Raw genomic sequence first — 8,618 nt, forward strand, 5'->3', positions numbered from 1 at the left:
TTCTAATAGTTTCATACCTTAGGTTTAAGTCTGTTATCCAGCGTGAGTTGATTTTTGTGAGAGGTGAAAGGTGTGGGTCCTGTTTTAGCCTTCTACAGGTGGCTATCCAGTTTTCCCAGCACCCATTATTAAAAAGGGATTCTTTTCCCCAGCGTATGTTTTTCTCTGCTTTGTCAAAGATTAGATGGCCATATGAGGGTGGTTTTATGTCAGGATTCTCAGATCTGTTCCACTGGTCAATATTCCTATTTTTTTTCATGTTTTAAGGTGTATTTTTATTTACAAAGTGAGATGATGCATTACAAACAGATAACTCCATTTTCATGAAAAAGTATATAAATATATTACAGTAAATTCTATACAGTAAACATTAGAAATTGATATAGTAAACATTTGCTACTTTTTTTCTACGCCATATTACTGTCATTTAAAGCTTAAATGCTGGTTTCAAGTATCCCCTATAAAATAACTCTATTAAAATACTGGAAAAAATTTTTGCTATAAACAAGATTGGTGCATTAAAAATAGATTTAGCGCGTCCTTATAACAATGTCCACTATAATAAAATGCTGCCTTTAGTTATCCCTAAGATATGCACTGTTCAATTAGTGTTAAAAATTTTTAATAATTATCATAGGTTAAAGTAGCTGTAAAAATACAGCATTTTAACTTTATTTATAATATTGTGATGAAGAATACTCCTCTAAGATAGAAGAGAATAAGCATAATGATATTGTATGGACTTGCTGCTCTGTGATCATTATTTTAAACAGAGAGCAGGAGTCTGCTGGAGGTTAAGGAGAGAAATGGAAACGCATCCAGCAGGCTTTTCGTGTCATTCCAGAAGCTGCGGATGCTCTTTTTGCTCTTCTTCAGCTTGAAGACTTGTCAGAACATAAAGAATGACTTGATAGCAGAAAATATATTGATCCTCTGTCTGAACCATTCCGTGTCTTTGTAGTCTCATGCAGCGCACTAAGTCAGAGATGTCAAAATCCAAATCTTGCGTGATTAATCCTAGAACTACGTGAATGCATATCATGGTCCCCGAACGCCCAATGCCAGCGCTGCAGTGTGTGATTATGGGGCCTGATCTGTGGATGTGTCTCATGTAGGAGATGAAGGTGAGCAGATCGTCTGGCCGAGAAGGGGTATGGTGGTCTGGCCAGGCAGTGAAATTCAGATGAGAAATATGTCGCACTTCTCCTGTCTGAATGTCTTCCAGGGTCATGGCCCTCACCACAAAGCCTTTCAGCTGCTGCATTCGCATAAGAGCCAGCCAAAGCCTGTCGTTGACCATTGTGGTTTTGCCTAGGATGTTAGGCCAGTAACGCTGGCATTTGATTTTTTCTCCTTCTACTTCTTGGGTCATCATGGCTATCACTGTAGATTTTTGTTCCCAAATCATCTGCCAGAAATCTCCGATGGTTGTAGGGAGAGGTCCTTGGCAGGCAATGTAAACGAACTCTTCTTTCCACACTAGTATCTTAATGAAGCTGGCATTGATGTACCCACCTTCATCTCCAAGAGGCACTCTGGTAGCATCATATGGAAGTATATTTTTATATCTGTTCTTCTTTCTATTTTCCTTAGTTTGTCCAATTAGACACTGATCCAAAGGTTTTAATTCTTGAAGATTCTCCAGCTCCTTAGAAGGAATTCCTTGTTCTAGTAAACCCCGCAACATTCGAATGACTGATTTTAACTTGGCACCAGTGTATTTACCAGAGGGGAGCGCTTTGACGACAGGGGGTGCAGCAAGCTCCTCGTTTGTCAGAAAGGGGTGATCTTTATCAGAATTATTGCCTTTATCTTCATGGTTTGTTTTCTCTATTGGCAATTCATCACTTCCCCATGTTATTTCATCATCATCAGTCTTCCTTTCTTGTGTCTTCTGAATTAAGCTTTCACTTTTTATGTTTTCTTCACAATGCTCTTCACAGCCATTTATTTTGGTAGACTGAGAAAAATCCTCAGGTAAAGGTGAACCATCACAGTCTGTATCTTCTGCTCTCTCCTCTGGTAACTTCCCATTTGTCTTCAGCATACCTGAAACACAGGCATCTCCTGCTGCATTATTTTGGTTTAAAAGATTCTGGGCTTCCTCATCCACAACATCTAGCAGAGACTGGATGACTTCAGCTTCTTGAGGGTCATCATAAATGTCATCTTCTTGAATATCAGATTCTTTGGACAGAGTCAGGTTTGCTGATCCCTTCATTTGATAAGTAGAACATTTTCCTTCAGGGTACAAAACTTCAATGATTTCTTCCCTATCACCCTTGGAGAATGAATTATTAGGAGTGAGGGCAGGCTGGCCACAAGGGTCTACACTGTGATGACCATTGCTTTGGTTGACTTTGGAGTTGAAATGGCACACCTCTTTGAACTGGGGACCACTGATGACCATCTCTTGTTGCTTTCAACACCACTGAAGGAAGTAACGTGTCTAATGCTCTGTTAGCTTCTTCCAAGGTCATTCCTCGTGTGCTGACTCCATTCACATAATGAATGACATCTAATAGCTGGGGATTACCCTCAGTAGCTGCAATTGACTTTGGATTAATATCACTAATATATACCACTTGATGAAGGCTGTCATGACCTCCAGATAAGGAAAAACCCAACTCCTCTTTGTTGCATGTTAGTGTAATGTCAGGTAGCAAATGAGGCAACACTGGCATCCTGGGTAATTCTAGAACTCGCCCAAGGACTAATCTGACTGTCTTGGGTGCTGCTCGGAGCAGATTCACTGCATCTGTGTGAGTCATATTCGTAACGTCTGTATCATTAACCTTTATGAGCTGGTCCCCAGGTTTTAGCCTTCGGTCACTTTTGGCTGGATTCTGTATGACACCATGAACATAACAACCAATACTCTGGTTGCCTTTGGTGACTGTAAAACCTAGGCTTCCTTTTTCTGATTTAATTAAGGTAATGAGGAGTTCTACTTCCAGCTCAAAATCTTCAAGGTGGTTTTCCAAGTCATTTTTCAGAGATGTCAAATTTTCTTGTCTACTTGGTTCAGATGTGTGATGTGTATGATATTTATCCATCAAATGAGAAGAAGCAGATTCTGACTGGGGTTGATAACTCTGCCCAGGAGGCACATCCAGTGGTAGAGGGGAAGGAGGATTACTGTTTTCAAATTCTGGTTTATTGGGAATTTTCTGAGGATAGTAAAACATGGTACAAATAGTATCTTCTTGACTCTTGGGTGCTTCTTGTTGACTCTGTGCCTGTGATACCATGTTGTTTAGAGTCTGATGCAAAGCTGAACTCCAGGTCACATTTGATATCTTTGCTGGAGCTTTCACTAAGTCATCTTCTCCACTCCCACTGCTGTCGCTATAACTGTCTCTTCTGGATGGGGACTTGCAACGTTTCTTGCTTTTGTCAGGCATTTCATTTTCATCTGAGCTAGTGCCTTGCTCCACACATGAGGGTTGAGAAGAAACTTTACTGTTGTTTGGAAGTACTTGTGCTGGAGAGTGAAGTGGGGTCAAAAGAGCAGTATCAATTTCCGGTAGCACACCAGGTGGAGGTCTACAGAGAAGCAAGGATACTTCTGGAGCAGTTCCCCTGAGAGCAGATATAACTTCCTGCTGAGACAGTCCTTTCAAAGAGGCTCCATTCACTTTTAAGATAACATCTCCCACATCAATTTTTCCACTTTCTGCTGCTGGCTATCCAGGAAAGAGCTTTTTAACCCTTACTATGCTGACATTCATTTGTTCAGGTATAAGATCATCTTCTCGAGAAAAACTGAATCCTAGGCCTGAGCTATTTTTAAACAATTTTACCTCAAATGTATTTTCTTCAGTGACAAAGCTGTAGTCTTTAACATGAGTTATTTTCTTCACCATTTTTTCTGGGGCTTGATCTTGAGCATTCTGATCTGAAAGGGTACACTGTGGTGTTAAAGGGATATGTTCTTTGGATGCTGGACACTGTCCCTTTTCTAACAACAGATGAACCACCTGTCCTGTATTTCTCAGTGTTTCCACAGCTTGCTTATGGGTAGCTCCTTCCAGACTAACTCCATTGACAGTGAGAACACGATCACCTTTGTGAATTCTACCATCAGACTCTGCTGCTCCCTTGGGAATAACAGCTTTCACATAAATGCCACCATGTCTGACACTGGTATTCACACCTCCCGTGACACTTATCCCCAAGCTATTATCATTTTTAGTCAGTTCAACCTCAATGATATCTCCAGGTTTAGGAGGTGATGAAGAAAAAGTTTTAAAATTCATTTTGTTGCATGTATTCATTGAGGAGGAAGGTTCCTTTTTTGGTGTTTGATGATCCTGGCTGCTGGAATAAGTGGCTTCATCCATGTCTGACTCTCCACGGTCAGAGCAATCTGTTGCATCTGAAATGCCTGGTTTTTTAGCTTTGCTTTGGTTACTGTCAGTGGAAATCCTCTTTTTCTCAATGCCTTTGGGTATTACAGATGGGGAAGAGCTGACATGCTGTGATTCCTGCCAGGTTTGGTCACCTAAATGGCTGGCAAAGAAACCATTGACCTGGCTCTGGGACAAGCTGGCACTCTCAGTCCTGGAATCTTGAGAACTCAGGCTTCCTTCCCGCAGGCCCCCCGACAGTCCAAAGGAGCTCTCTGAGATGTGCCTCAGAGTACTACGTGGCCAGTGGTGATCCTCAGAAGAAGAATCTATAGCACCATCTTGCATGTAGGAAGGTTTCTTCAGGTAGTTTTTCATCCCATTGGCAAGATGTACAGGAGTAGAAGGCACTTTGGATATCTTTTCTTTTGGCTGAGAGATAACAAGCGTCACATCTCCAGGTGCATTTTGCAATATTTCAATTGCAGTATGGTGGCTGACTCCCTCCAGACTCACACTATTCACAGATATTAAACGGTCTCCTGGCTTTAAGCATCCATCCAAGTCAGCTGGTCCTCCAGGGGTGATTGAACTGATAAATACCCCTAAATCCAGTCTTCCCATCTTCTCCCCACCAATAATTTGAAATCCTAAGCCATACTTTGCATCATTTTTCAGGTTCACCAATGTGATCTCCCTTTCTGGTGAAGATACTACGCTCCATCTTTTGTGTAGTACATCATTTTCTTTTAAGGATACTTGGGAGGGAGCATTTCCAGAACTATGTATAGTCATTCCTAGAACACATGCTTGACCAGGGTCTTCAATGGATGAGGAGTCTGATTCATGTTTCCTCCTTTCAGGACTTCTATTTAAACTTGCAACAGACTTTGAATTATTAAGTTTTGTGAATCCTGCCGAAGATTCTGTATCAGATCTTCCCATCTGGTGAAAAGGTTTTCCCACCAGCTCCGCAATGCTTTGTGGTGGGGATTCCATGTTAACAATCGCATTTTTCTGATGAGGATAGAGAGAGGCCTGACTGAGATCATGGTATGATTTACTCATCCCTTTGGGCTTTTCCTCCCATGAAGCTTTGTCACTCTTCTCTTTTGAATTGTTTTGCAAGGGCTGGTGAAGCGACAGCTCAGAGCAGGATAGCCTCTTCAGAATCTCAGCTTGGACTGACAAAGGTCGAACGGCAAGTTTGTTCAGGGTGCTGCCGGCAGACTGCCAGTGCTGACTGCTCGTCCCATATTAAATCCTCTAACGGACTCTGCTTGGAGATTCAGGCTCCTAAACGAAGCTCTCTCAATATCTTGGGCATCTTGGTTGCTTTGTCTTGTTCTCATCTGTAGCTGGAACTTGTGCTGGGAAGAGCAGAGGTGCAGCAGGTACTGGCATACCTTACTGTTTTCTGTCTGGAAGGCATGTTTTATTCCATCTGATGTATTTTGCAATGTGATTTTCTTTTTAGAAAAAGAAATCTTCTTGGTTTCCCTCCATGGAAAGCGAAGGACCAATGTGTGAACTCCATTGTGAACTTCAAACACAAGGACACCTTTGGAACAGACTCCAAGCAATATTCCCGTTTGCGACTTTTTCTCAGGGTGCACTCGGTGAAAATGAACTACATATTCTGTCAGTCTTTGGCAGACCTTTAAAAATTCTAACTCTGTTTCTTTTTCAGAAGCTCCCACATAGGTATTGTGTAATTTTGGTAACTCTTCTTTAATATAGGATAAATCAAGTTTCTCCATTACTCTGGCAGGCAAATAATGTTCCAGTCTAAAATAAGACATACCATGAACCTCTGGTTGATAATCTCCATACTCAGCCTGGAGAGCCAAGGATGCCAGCAATAAGGAAGTCTCATCATCACAGTGCATCCTCTCGTCCAAAATATCTTTTCGCAGCTGAAGGTAATACTGATGACAGGTCAGAGTATGTTGTATTAGACTAATATCATCCATGAAAAATTTAATTCGGAAAAACAAAGTAAAATTAACAGTAGCTTTGCTCTTTTTCTTTGGTTCTTCTTTCCATCCCTCTGGGGCCACTTTGGTTAATTTTAAATCGGGATCAACAAAGAAATATTCATTATCTTTGAGGGTAGCTAAAGCAAACAAATGATGCTCCACTAAGCCGATGTGGGCCACGACCATATCGAACACATCTTTACATATAGTTTTGGTATCGCAGGTCAGTTCCAGTCTCTGCCCACTCAGAAGCATTATGTTTACTTTCCTTCAGTTATCCTCATTCTTCCCTTTCTTGGTAAGGATAGACCATGGCAAATCCAAAGATATAAATGGTTCAATCGTCATTTTCACAAACTCAGGACCAAAGAAATTTCTCAGTTTTCTTTGGGTCATGGCTGTTTCTAGGGCAATTTCTCTTAAGGGATCCCTGGTGATGTCAAGCATGGAAGCTTTGATTGTGTCTCCTGGATACAGGCTTAGCCGAGACTGCCTAAGGGCCATTCTGGCTTGCAGCTGCATCATTTCTTCTTCTTGCCGTTTTAGCATGATCTCTTGATTAATTAAGTTGCCTTCAAGGGGTATTTCATATTGTCTGCTTGGTCTCTGCGACTGGCCTTGACTTGGGGTTTAATCTACCCCTGGGAGACCACTGCTGGATTCAAACCTCTTTGAGGCTTCACTTCTTCTAACTTGTCTGAAATCTGATTCAGAGGAAATAATAGATGGACTTTCACTGGAGGTACTAAAAATGTCACTGTGGTAAGTCTTGTATCTTCGAATTGGTTCTTCTACATTCATGGCTTCTCTCAGAACCTGAAGTTTCTTTTGTCTCTCTCGGATTCGGTGCAAAGCACTTGATATTGCTGTGGAGGTGGGCAATTCTCGAGTGTGATATACTGGATCCATTTTCTGAGGGCCAAAGATATCCAAGGCTATACTTCCATCTGAGTATCTTGCCTCCTTTTTTCTAGGAGTAGTTGAAGTCCGCACTGTAACTGGGTGACAGTGGCGGGAGGTGCCAGTCTCTCCAGAAGAGAAGTCTCTGTCAGCTGTACAAAGCAAGTCCATGGATGAAGCCCAAATTTTCTTCTTAGGAAGCACATCAATGCCAGGGATAACTTGTTTTTCTGGGCCACTAGTTTTGAACTGGTAAGGGGAGCACGTATTTTCAGAATCTTCATGCCCAGAAATTATCTGATAAAATGTCCTTGAAACGATCTTCCTCATCTTGTGTATCTCTGATAGACAGAAATCCCATAGATTTACTAAGCCCTTTGTTAAGAAAGGTCTGATGAGAGAATGGAGACTTGTGTATGTCTAGGACATCAGAAGTAGAGCTTCTTCCTGTTGGCAATCCTTTTCCTCTCAATCGGTCTCGAATAGCCTGGCTTCGATCAGGCCTTTGTTCACTGTTACCGGGAAGTTGATCCATCCCAGGAAGATTTCCCAGAACCAGTTTTACCAAGTGTTTCACGTAGGAGAATGAAGGTGCACAATTGCTATTCCTAATGCGAGCGCTGCAAGCATCCAGGACAGTCCGCACAGAAACCCGAGCGTACATAACACCCTCACACATTCCCAGCAGTATGCTGTTGAGATGATCTCCCAGCTTGATAGGTTGGCTCTGAGGTACTTCATGATCAGCCCCCCAACACAACGTCATTCCAAGAGAATAAATATGGATCTTTTCCACATCTGAGAGAGAAGTTAGTGACTGATTTTGAAGAACCTCTGGTGCAGTGAATGCTCGGAGATCCTGATTGGAGATATTTTCATCTGTAAATGACACACTACCCGATGGCAGCAACAGCAGAGACCATGGAGAAATGATGAAGCCCAGGGCAGCAGGATCAGCTTTGCTTACTTTTCTGAATAATTCTTGGAGACGTTCAGCACTTTGATTTAGTACAGCCCATATTTCTTCCTCCTCCAGTGGTCCACCCCGAACCTCCAGGGCCTCAGCTAGTGACAAGTGCATATTACCGGCTCGTCCGGAAACCGCGTCCTGCTGCTACTGGGGCGCCGCGCGGGGGCTGCGGGGACGCGGCGTCGGGGCCGGCCGCCTCTTCTCCCCAAGCGGCTGCGGGCGCGGGCTGAAGGAGCTGGAGAAGGAGCCTGGGGAGGGGAAGAAGAGCATCTCCTCCTCCTCCTCCTCGCCTCGGAACCGCCCCTCCGGAGGCGACCCCGCTGACTGCCTTGACCCCAGAGCGCCCCGGCCCCGCCGCGCTCTCGCGCCCCTCCAGGGCGCCGTCAGAATCCTCGGGCGCCGAGGGCTCAACTCCCGCAG

At 43.2% G+C, this 8,618-nt stretch overlaps 1 pseudogene; it reads right to left on the reverse strand.

Annotated features, from left to right (window-relative positions):
- Positions 1-781: 781 nt before the first annotated feature.
- Positions 782-8,365, reverse strand: LOC105876787 (tyrosine-protein phosphatase non-receptor type 13 pseudogene; annotated as a pseudogene).
- Positions 8,366-8,618: the final 253 nt, after the last annotated feature.

Source organism: Microcebus murinus, chromosome 5 (assembly GCF_040939455.1).
Source record: "Microcebus murinus isolate Inina chromosome 5, M.murinus_Inina_mat1.0, whole genome shotgun sequence".
Taxonomy (NCBI): Eukaryota; Metazoa; Chordata; class Mammalia; order Primates; family Cheirogaleidae; genus Microcebus; species Microcebus murinus.